The sequence below is a fragment of the Vombatus ursinus genome, unplaced genomic scaffold (assembly GCF_900497805.2).
Source record: "Vombatus ursinus unplaced genomic scaffold, bare-nosed wombat genome assembly UNPS02001419.1, whole genome shotgun sequence".
Taxonomy (NCBI): Eukaryota; Metazoa; Chordata; class Mammalia; order Diprotodontia; family Vombatidae; genus Vombatus; species Vombatus ursinus.
In genome coordinates, this window is record NW_020941197.1 from 3,839,430 (window position 1) to 3,851,275 (window position 11,846).

Genomic DNA, 11,846 nt, shown 5'->3' on the forward strand with positions numbered 1-11,846 from the left:
AACTAGAAAGGTACTGGCATCCCCAGTAGTAACCAAAAAGTTTGGAAGGCGAGGGGGGGGGGGGGGGGGGGGGGGGGGGGGGGGGAGAAAAAAGAGTGGGGGGGGGGGGGGGGGGGGTGTGGGGGTGTGGGGGGTGAGAGAAGATAAATGAGTGTTAAGTCTGAAATACCTACCAGTGTACCCAGTTCAAAATGTCTGTGAGGTACTTCCATGATGTAAGACTGGAGAGAAACAAAGGACAGCCATATGGATCTAAGAATTATCTACATAGAGACGATTAAAGTCACGGAAGTTGATGACATCACCAAATGAGAGTGGGAGATAAGTGAAAAGGGCCCAGAACCGAGTCTGGGGCTATGGCCATAATTAATGGGTGCAGTAGACCAGTAGGTGGAGAACATGAAGAGAGAAGTGTCATTAAAACCCAGAGATGAAAGAGGATCCAGGAGTAGAAAATGGTCAACAGTGTCAAGTTTTAGAGAGGTCAAGAGGGATGAAGATGGAGAAGAGAAATGAAATTTGGCAAGTAAGAGATTATTGGTTATTTTCAAAAGAGAACTTTCTGTTGATGGATGAGATTTTAAGTCTCAACCACAGGAGATTAAGAGAGTGAAAGGAGAGGAAGTGGAGACATTTAGCATAGATAAGTTGTTTGAATGAGAGAAAGATGGGGCAATAGCAGGGATGGTGAGATGTAGTAGGGTTTTTTAATGGATGGAGGAAAAGTAATAGGGTTTTTTATGGATGGGGATGACCTGAGCATGTTTGTGGGCAGCAGGGAAGAAACAAATAAATAGAGTCAGATAAAAGATGCAGGGAGTGAGTGCAGGAAATATGCTGAAGGAGACAGAAAGGTCATGTGATCAAGAGTATACACAGATGAGTTTGGCAGTGAGAAGACCTACCTCTTCATGAGAGACTGAAGTAAAGGGAAAATGGTGGGGAGGGGAGAAAGATAACATAAATTTATAACGGATCCAAATCAGTCCAGTTTCATGACTTCATCCAGCTCCATTTAATAGTATATCAGTAGAAGGGAAGACAAATGGGTGGGAGTAATCCAAGGACAGGATTTGGCAAGGTGCATGCGACAATAGGACAAGGGATTAAGGAACCCAAGAGTAAAGGATAGGGTAAAATTAAACTGGTTCACTGAGAAATTGAGATTTAATTGGAAAAGGAAGAGAATATATAGGTAGAGCAGAGGTGATCTCCTGGCAAAGTACTGAGGTGTGTAGATGTAAAGAACTCTGAATCTAGGGTCAGAGAGACTTTAGTTCAAGTCCTACCTCTGACACAATACTGACTGGATGACCCTGGGTAGTCATTGAACCTCCTAGTTCCCTCAGGTAATTCTCTAAGACTTTAAATTGATAAATGGTAGCTAAGTGGTGCAATAGATAGAGTGGTGGGTATGGAGTCAAGAACACCTGAGTTCAAATCCATTTCCAGCCTGGGTAACTAGCTGTCTAATCCAGGGAAAATCACTTAACCTCTCTCTGCCTCAGTTTCCTTAATTGTAAAATGGGGATGATAATAATAGTATCTACCTCCCAGAGTTGTTGTGAGGTAATATTTGCAATTAGCACAGTACTTTGCACATAGTGGGATCTTAATAAATACTTGTTCTAGGCAGCTTTCAGAAGAAGAAATCAAAGCTATCAATTGTCACATTTTTAAAAAATGTTGTAAATCACTATTGATTAGAGAAATGTAAATTAAAACAACTCTGAGATACCACCTCACACCTATCAGATTGGCTAACATGACAAAATGAAAATCTCAAGTGCTGAAGGGAATACAGAAAAATTGGGACGCTAATGTATTGTTGGTGAAATTGGGAACTAGTCCAACCATTCTGGAGAATAATTTTCAACTGCTCCCAAAAGGCTATAAAATTGTGCCTACCCTTTGACCCAGAAATACCACTACTAGGTCTATATCACAAAGAAATTAAAGAAAAGGGAAAAGGACCTATTTGTATGCGTGTATACATACATACATATATACGTAGCTCTTTGTGTGGTGGCAAAGAATTGGAGTTTGAGGGGATGCCCATTAATTAAAGAATGGCTAAATAAGTTGTGGTTTATGATTGTGATGGAATATTTTGTGCTATAAGAAATGAGTAGGATGCTTTGAGAAAAACTTGGGAAGACTTATATGAACTGATGCAAAGTGGAGTGAGCAGAAACAGGACAATATTATATACAGTAACAGCTATATTATGCAATGATCAACTATGAAAGACTTAGCTATTTTGCTCAAGACAATTCCAAAGGACCCATGATGCAAAATGCTATCCACCTCCAGAGAACTAATAAACATTGAGTGCACATTGAAGCATTTTTACTTTATCTTTCTTGGGGGTTTTGGTATGTGTTTTCTTTTGCAACATGGCTAATATTGAAATATGTTTTGCATGACTTTATATGTATAATCAAAATCATATTGCTTGCCTTCTCAAGGAGTTGGGGAGGGATAAGAGGAGTGAAAGAATTTGGAGCTCAAAATTTTTACAAATGAATTTTTAAAAAATTTTACAAGTAATTGGGAAATCTTTAACAAAATAAATAAAAATCTTTTTTTTAAAAAAATACATGCTTCTTCCCTTCACCTTCTCTTCCCACCCAAGTCTAACTTGATGAAGGCAATTTCCTCACTAAGAGTCAGTCTGAATTCAAGAAGTCAGCTTCATCGCTTGCAGTTCCTTTTACCAATGAAATCCCAGGTTCAGTACCAAGAAAAAAGACTGATGAGAGATAGGTCATAGAAGATAGCTAGGCCAGCCTTGGAGTTTGGAAGATCCACTTCTGACATAATAACTGTATAACCATTGGCAAATCACAACCCCTAAGCAACTCTCTAATATTGTAAGTTACAGAATAGACCGACCAGTTGTCTCCTTAGGTAGATGGAGTTTGCTTACTAGGATGCCCCTTACACCAAAGAAATCATTGATCCAATCCAACAAAAAAAAATGTATATAAGTGTATTTTTAAATAACACATTTACACTGTATAGGGAATACTCTTTACCAAGTACTTTATCTCATTTGACCCTAATAGCCTAGTGAGGTAGGTGATCCAGGTATTTTATTATTCCCATTCTACAGATAAAGAAACTGAGGTAGAGGGAAAGTGATTTGCTAAGTGACATACAGATAGCAAGGGAAAGACCAGGAAAATGAACCCAGGTCTTTTGATTCCAGATCTAATGTTCTTTATGTCATATTGCTTCTTTATTTTTTGGCTAGGCAATGGGGGTTAAGTGACTTGCCCACAGTCACACAGCTAGTGAGTGTTACGTGTCTGAGGCCGGATTTGAACTCAGGTCCTCCTGAATCCGGGGCTGGTGCTCTATCCACTGTGCCACCTAGCTGCCCCCCATATTGCTTCTTTAGAGGGAGGGTAACCTAATTTTCTGTCCATCTCTAAAATCCCATGGCTTGTTAACATATTAGCAGGGCAGGGACTATATAGTCATCTGTTGCTCTGACTGCTCCCCCCGCAACAGCACCTCGCACATAGTAGGCACTTAATAAATCCTCTTTAGAGTTACATCATAGAGCCATACTCTACCTTTTGAGACCATCCCTGGAAAAGCATCCCCTATAGGCATGTCCCACATCCTCCCAACATGAAATATATCCCCAGGGTCAGCAATCAGCAAAGTGTAGCCTCAGAAGAGATAAAGGATTTTTACATTGCTATTTCTCAATATGGGGCAAAATTGCAGTTAAAGATTTTGCTTAGTGTTAAATTGAAGATGATATCACTTACAAAGTATTGACGTCCTCCCAAGACCAGCCCAGGTTCTGACCTCCATCGCTTACTCATCACTTTAGTCCTCTACTCAGCATGGTCATAATAGGCAGGACCGAAAAAAACTGCAGAATTGACTCAGCCCTGCCTCATCAAGGAGAGAAAAGCTTCCCAGTTTCCACTGCAGCCCTTCTCCAAGGTCTCTTATGTTACACAAAGGATGAAAAGATTCTCTTTTGCCCAGAAGAGAATCTTTTGTTGAAAAGCTGAATCCTGCACAATGTGAACCGAGAACAAACACGGAGGATTTTTTTACCCCATGTAAATTCATTCATTCAAGAAGCAATTTGGTCTAGAAGACAGAAGTCTGGCCATCTAGGTCAGGAAGCCCTTGTTTCCTGTTCCACCTCTGACTCGCCCCAGTTGTATGAACAGTGAGGAGTCACTTAGCTACTCGGAGCTTCAATACAAATGAGTGGCAGATCGCTGTAAAAGAAAGGAATTTCCACACAGAGACTTTTAGTGACCAATAAAAGCACAGATCTGGATTCCTTCCTTCTCCCCCCTACACCAAAAAAAATTATTTATTAAACAAACATTTCAATATGGTTTACATTTTTAAAAATAATCCCAATAGCTAGCATTTATGTAATTCTTGCTATACATCAGGCACTGTGTGAAGCACTTTACAAATGTTATCTCATTTGATCTCTATGATTTTACCTTGCTGGGGCAAGGTAGGTGTTGTTATAATCTTCATTTAAGGAAGGAACTGAGGCAAACAGATGATAAGTGACTTGCCCAAGATCACACAGCTAGTAAATGTTTAAGATTCAATTTGAACTCAGGTCTTCTGGACTCCAGCTCTGGGTTTTCCATCCATGGTGCCACCTAACTGCCTCAGAATTTCAGAATACCTGTGAAAAACGAAATCTATGAAAGGTGTCTCACTAGCTCTTAATCGTTTTCATTAGCTCAAATGTCCTTGCAGTTACTGCAACAATATTTCAAAATATCTGATTCCAGCTGTGTGGTTACTCCCCTCACCCACACAGACCACAGCTCTTTAGCTGAGTTTTCCCTTAATAGGCAACTTCATGAACTGGAAGAGCCAAAGAATTTCAAAACTTGTGAAAAGTCTTTTGATGATGACCTTCTCCAAATTCAGCCAGGGTGATTCTTGGACACATGAATGTAGTCTCATCACCACTGTCATACTCAAAGCCCTCCAATTTCACTCTTCTGGCGTGATGTTCAAAAACCCAGAGTTACTAATGATGTGGTAAGACACTGGAGGAGGATTTTAGCACAAGTCCTTGCAATTATCCAAACTAGAATTACTCACTGCATGTCTTTTCACAGCAGGGAATGTTTGATTCTAATATTTTATATTAAAGTTGATGTCATACTGAATATCATGCTAAATTTTATGCTATATACTAAGCTTCATACTAAAGTTGATATTAAAATAAATAGTCAATCAAAAAAGCCCACTTATTAAGCACCTATTATGTACCAGGCACTGTGCTAAGTGCTGGGGATACAAACAGAGGCAAAAAAGAGTCTCTGCCTTCACGGAGCTTACAATCTAATTCATAGAAAAAATAACACATGACCAACAAATTATTCCATCTAGTCATTAATATGAATCATAGGAATCCTAGATTTAGAAATAGAAAGAACATTTAAGATCTTTTTGTCTGCCCTCCCTGTTTTATAAACAAAGAAGCTGAAGCCCAGAAAGACTGAGTCAGTTGCTCAAGGCCATAGAGGAACAAATAGAAAATAAAGAGAAATAAAGAGAAAAGCTGAATTTGAACCCAGGTCCTCTAATTCCAAATCTTATTATTAATTATTCTTCTATGATTTAATCAGTGTAGGGAATTTCCACCATGGAAACTTTGTCCACTAACTCAGATCATCAACAAATCTGATGTTTAGTCTTAAAAGGATTATCAAAGGTACTGGGAAGTTGAGTGCCTTATACACAGTCATACAGTTAGGAAGGAGCAGAGAAGGAGATTAGTCCTGATTAGTCCTGATTAGTTAGGTCTTCTCAATTTCAAGGCTAATCCTATAACCTCTGTGATATGTCATCTCTCTGTAGCAAAATATAATAGGAGATTTTAAATTTCCTTCATTCAGCATATTATAATATAATGGCCTTGGTAAGTATACAGTCACCTTACTGCTTGTGGTCAATGAGAATTGTGAAGCTATTTATCAAAGAAAACTATTATATTCCCTCTACGTATCAAAATTGAGAGTCTCAACTTAGCTTGAGCCCTTATGGTGAAAAAAAAACTAGAATTTAACTATTGTTATTTAGCCTTTATGATGAAAAAAGTTAGAATTTAACTATTGTTATTTATTTCTCCCTCCTCGGTTACCATCCTCTCCCCTAATTACTTTGATTTGGGAGAAAAAACAAACATACATTAAGCACCTACTATGGACCAGGCAGTGTACTAAGTGCTTTAAAAATATCATCTTAATTGACTCTCACAACAACCCCCTGGGAGGTAGGTGCTATTATTACCTTCATTTTACAGATAAGTAAACTGAGGCAAACAAAGGTTTTTATGAGTTGTCCAGGTTCACACAGCTAGTAAGTACCTAAAGCCAGATTTGAACTCAGGTCTTCCTAATTCCAGGTCTAGCACTCTACCCACTGCTCACCTAGCTTTATTTTGAATCTATTTTGCATTTACTTGCCTCTGTCTGTATTGTTCTCTGCCCTACCATGGGAAGTAGAATGTAAGGTCCCTGAAGGCAGGAACTGTTTTCGTTTTTGCCTTGGTATCTCAATTCATTACCTGGCATACAGTAGGTGCTTAATAAATGCTTGCTAAATAAAACAGAATTATGTCAATTAATTAGGAGATAGTATATTAAGAACATTCCCCACAATAAGAAGAGGCCAGATTATTTTTTTTTAAGAAGAAAAAAAGACTAAATAACCTTGTCAGTATCAATGTCCAGGATGGTTCTTTGGATCAGGACTTTTTTGTTAACAGCTGTCCTGATATCAGATAACACCACAAGAACACATAGTCATCCTTTTAAAGAGAAATAGCCCCCAAAGTCCCTTCAGCTCATCCCAATCTTCATTGGTTCAGGAAAACATGTATTACTATAATGAAAAACTGACATTACTAGAATTCCAATTATATTATATTGATGACAGAGAACACATTAACACAGTTAATGGCGTGCTAAAAATGGTCACTGCTGTAAGGCCCCAAGGGTTAGTTTCTGGCTTCCCATAGGGATTATAGACATAAAAATAAAAAGCCCAAGTGTCACTAGCACAGATAACATCTGGGACCTCTCTAAGGCCTGGGGAATAGCAGCCGGACGTTTTTGGTTTTGTTTTTTGGGTTTTACGAAGGGATATTTACTTCAAAAATAGAATAATAGCAAAAGGACAAATATTTCTCCACAGCTCTTTAGGGGTTTACTCTTACTTACTTACACCTCCCTACCTCAGTTTCTGATAAGATAGGCCTCATATTTAACACAATTTCAACAGTACATTGATTCCACCTAATACACAAGCAAACATGGCATGGCTACCAGATAAGTTCTCATCTCAGCTACCAATGGGCTGGGTCCCAAATGTCGCTCCTAAAGGTCACTCCTTGCTCTTTGGGACATCAATGCTGGGCTTACTTCAAAGCCTATCATGGATCCAGACTTGTGGAGACTGTCTCTTCTAACATTTTAGAACTCACAAGGTCAGAGCCTACAGATAAATCCCCCTCATCTAAAACACAAAAAAAAAATGTTGGGGCAAAACAAAAAGGCCCATTTTCACAGAACCAAATGTTCGCCTCAGAGAGGAAAAGCCCTAAGGCCTTTCCCCCCTTACGACACTGTATCTTACCTGATCCCTTCATAACATAGACCCCTCCTACCTTTCCAGTATTCTTGCACTTTACTCCCCAACACAAAATCTTTGATCCAGTGACCCTAGACTTCGGGCTGTTCCATGAACAAGACCCTCTAATCTCTCAGCTCTAGGCATTCTCTCTGGCTGTTACCTATCCCTGGAATGCTCTACCTCTACTGCTCTGGCTACTGACCTCTCTGGCTTCCTATAAGTCCCAATTAAAATCATAACTTTTTATGGAAGCCTTCCCCAACCCCTCTATATTCTAGCGCCTTCCCTTTCTTAATGATTTCTGTCTATCCTATATGTAACTTCCTTTGTATATGCTTGTTTTCTTATTGTTTCCCCCATTCGATTGTTAGTTCCTTGAGGGAAGGGGCTGTCTTTTGCCTCTTTTTGTATCCCAGGAGCTTAGCACAGTTCCTGGCACATAGTAAACACTTAATAAATTTTTATTGCTTGATTGATGGATGTCATCAAAAAGGTCCAAATAAGAGACGTCAGCTGAAGAACCCAGTGGGACATTTTCCACAGCTTGGTGATGTGGGTAAGACCTCTGGTCTTGGAGTCAGAGTTGAAATCCCACATCTAACACCTGCTACCCTGGCCAAGACACTTAACCTATCTCAACCTCGGTTTCCTTATCTATAAAATGAGAATTGTAATAGCACCTCCCTCACAGGGCTCTTGGGAGGATTAACTGAGATAACCTACATACAGTGCTTTACAAACCTTAAGGTGCTATATAAATGCTAGCTATTATTATTGAGTGCATATTATCCAAACCACTGGAAACCCAACTAGTTGGGAGAGAATAGAGAAGTTTGCTTTCTCCCCTTTGAATCACTCCCCAGTCCAGAAAGGGCATTTCTATGAGCACTAACTTGCTGGGAGAAACAAAGGAGATTTTAGAGAAACACATGAGATTTCTTTTTTTTTTTTTAATGTCAAAAGAAAAACAAAAAAGCTGATTAATCCTTCTCTGTTTTGGGATGAAGAGGTATATCAGAACATGGTCACTCAGGGCAAAAGACACCCAGAGACTGAACTCTGAATAGAAAGGAATGAATAGTAGTGATAGAAACCAGAGTAACTATTCCTATAAAGGAAAGGAAAGAATCTTAATGAGCCAGGGATTGAATTCCTGCTAAAATCAGAGGTTAAGATGATAATACCACATTAGAAAAGCAAACTTAAAAGTGATGCAGTCTTTCCTCCTGCAATGGGGTACCATTTCACATACATAATTTCACATCCAGATGTGATTATAAGATCACAGATTTAGATAAGATTACTAAAAGGAACCTTGGGATCCATCTAGTTAGACCCTCTCGCTTTACATATGAGGAAACTGAAGCCTGGAAAAGTTAAGTGATTTGCCCAAGGTCACACAAGGGGCAAGTAGGAGAACTGGGATTCAAACCTAGAGGTCTTCTGAGTCCTAATCAACCATTCCTTCCACTGCACCATGCTGTTAGGCAAAATTCTAAAGCTAGTGAAATGCAGGCAGATGGTATAGTGAAAAAGAAAGTTGAATTTGGAATCAAAGAAATTGATTTTTGAATCCTGATTCTACTACTTACTAGTAAAGAAACTAAATAAAGAAACTCACTTCACATCCCCTGTCCTCAGTTCCATCATCAATAAAATGAGATTGGGCTGGATGAATGTTAAGGTGCCCTCCAAATGTGAAATGTATGAGAAACTTCAGATTAATCATAATGGGAGAATGAGATGGGTCTTTGGAGACTCCTTCTCTCATTTTTTCTTGGTTAGGTTTCAATACCTGAATTAATGAAGCCTCAAAAACAGGAAGTAGCTTCATAATTAAACTAAGCACTAACTACTAAGCAAATTCTTTTGTTGTTATAGTAGCATTTATGTAGTACTGTAAGGCTTACAAAATACTTTTTAAGTATTATTTTATTTTAGCCTTGCAACAATCCTAGGAGATAAATATTATTATTAGCCCCATTTAAAACTGAAGCAGATGGAAATTAAGTTACTCACTCAGGGTCATATAGCTCGGAAGTGTCCAAGGCCAGATTTGAACTTGGTTTTTCCTGATTCCAGCCCTAGTACATTATCTACTGTACCACCTAGCTGTTATGGAAACCGTTGTTACAGAATAATAGATTCAGAGTTAGAGGAGACCTTAGAGCTCATTTGTTCCAACCACCTCATTTCCAGGACAAGAAACCTAAGGCCCAAGGATGTAAAGTGATTCACTAAAGTTCATACAAGTAGCAAAGTCAGAATTCCAGTTCAGGTCTTCTTATTCCCATTCTGGTGTTCTCCCTTCTACACACACAACCCATGACAGTCATCCCTTTGATGAACACACGTACCCATGCGGGCAGCTAGGTGGCACAGTGGATAGAGCTCTGGCCTTGGAGTCAGGAGGACCTGAGTTCAAAACAGGTCTCAGATATATAACACTTACTAGCTGTGTGACTCTGGGCATGGCACTTAAACCAGATTGCCTCATCAAAAAGCAAAAAACAAAAACAAAAACAAAAACAAAAACCATACACACTTACCCATCTTCATTTCCCGCATACTAAATCCAAGACTCAAGCTCAATTCCAACAAGAAATCTGGTTACCTTCCTCTTTTCTTCCTGAGCTCTATCCCTTCTTTCTTCCCATATCTGCCCTCCACCTCCATCCCACTACTACCTCCATTGCCTTTGAAGGAGCTTTGATAGAGTCTTGGGCTTCAACATTATTTCAGGATGATGAAAAAGAGCCCAGGGTTTTCCCACAATTAAATCACTTGTCTCTCTAGCTGGTTTACCATCCTGGACAAAGGAAGGAAAGAACTCTCCAGCAGAAGGACCTTCAGTGGATCCCAGAGCTTGCCATCAACCCACTGAGGGACTAGGTCATCAACGTCTTCTTCTTTGAGGGAGAGGACTAGGTAAATTGCTGTGGTTTCATCAGAACTCTAGCTCACTTCCATCCCATGGAAGAAAATTTAAAAAACAAAGATAATGGACAAAACAACTTGACAACCAGAGCAATAAACTATACTTCGCTTCTCCCTTATATAAGGTAGATACAGATAACAAAATTTTTCCACATGAATGATTACAAGTATTATGCCAAATGGTTGGAGTGAATACTTCAGACGAGCAACTGGGTAGCATTGTCAACAGAACAAGATCCAAGAAGCCAACCAAGATGGGGATAGTGCTATATCATTTAGAGAGTTCATCGGGGTTTTAGAATAATGGAATGTAGAGCAGAACAATGAGAATTCAATTTCTACATTAATACACTGAGACCAAATTTCCCATACTGCCTGCTGTTTAAAAAGTAGAAGCTCATCTATGGTCATAAGAAAAAATTCCCTAAATCACTATTGATCAGAGAAATGCAAATTAAAACAGCTCTGAAGTACCACCTCACATGTGTCAGATTGACTAATATGACAAAAAAAGAAAATGCTGGATGTTGGAGGGGTGGGACTGATCCAACCATTCTGGAGAGCAATTTGAAACTGCCCAAAGAGCTAAAACTTGTGCATACCCTTTGATGTGGCAATACCACTGCTAAGTCTATATTCCAAAGATACCTCAAAAAAATGGAAAAAGACTCACTTGTACAAAAATATTTATAGCAGCTCTTTTTTGTGGTCGCTAAGAATTGGAAATTTAGGGGATGCCCATCAATTGGGGAATGGCTGAACAAGCTGTGGTATATAATTGTAATGGAGTATTATTGCGCTATGAGAAATGATGAGCAGGATGATTTCAGAAAAATCTGGAAAGACTTACATGAACCGAGGCAGAGTGAAGTGAACAGAACCAGGAGAATGTTGCACACAGTAACAGCAACTCTGTTCAATGAAGAACTGTGAATGACTTAGCTTTTCTCAGCAATACAATGATCCAAGACAATTCCAAAGGACTAATGATGAAGCATATGATCTGCCTCCAGAGAAAGAGCTGATATTGATTGAATACAGACCAAAGCATGTTATTTTTCACTTTTTCATTTTTTCTTTTATTTGAGTCTTCTTATACAAAATGACTAATATGGAAATGTTTTACATAGTTGGACATATATAACCTATATCTGATTGCTTACAGTCTCAGGAAGCGAGGAGGGGAAGAAAGAAGGGAGGAACAGAATTTGGAACACAAAACTTTAAATAAAAATGTTAAAAAATAAAAAAGAAATAGAAGC

At 38.9% G+C, this 11,846-nt stretch overlaps 1 pseudogene; it reads left to right on the forward strand.

Moving 5' to 3' along the window:
* Positions 1-10,390: 10,390 nt before the first annotated feature.
* On the forward strand, positions 10,391-10,931 carry LOC114047129 (annotated as a pseudogene).
* Positions 10,932-11,846: the final 915 nt, after the last annotated feature.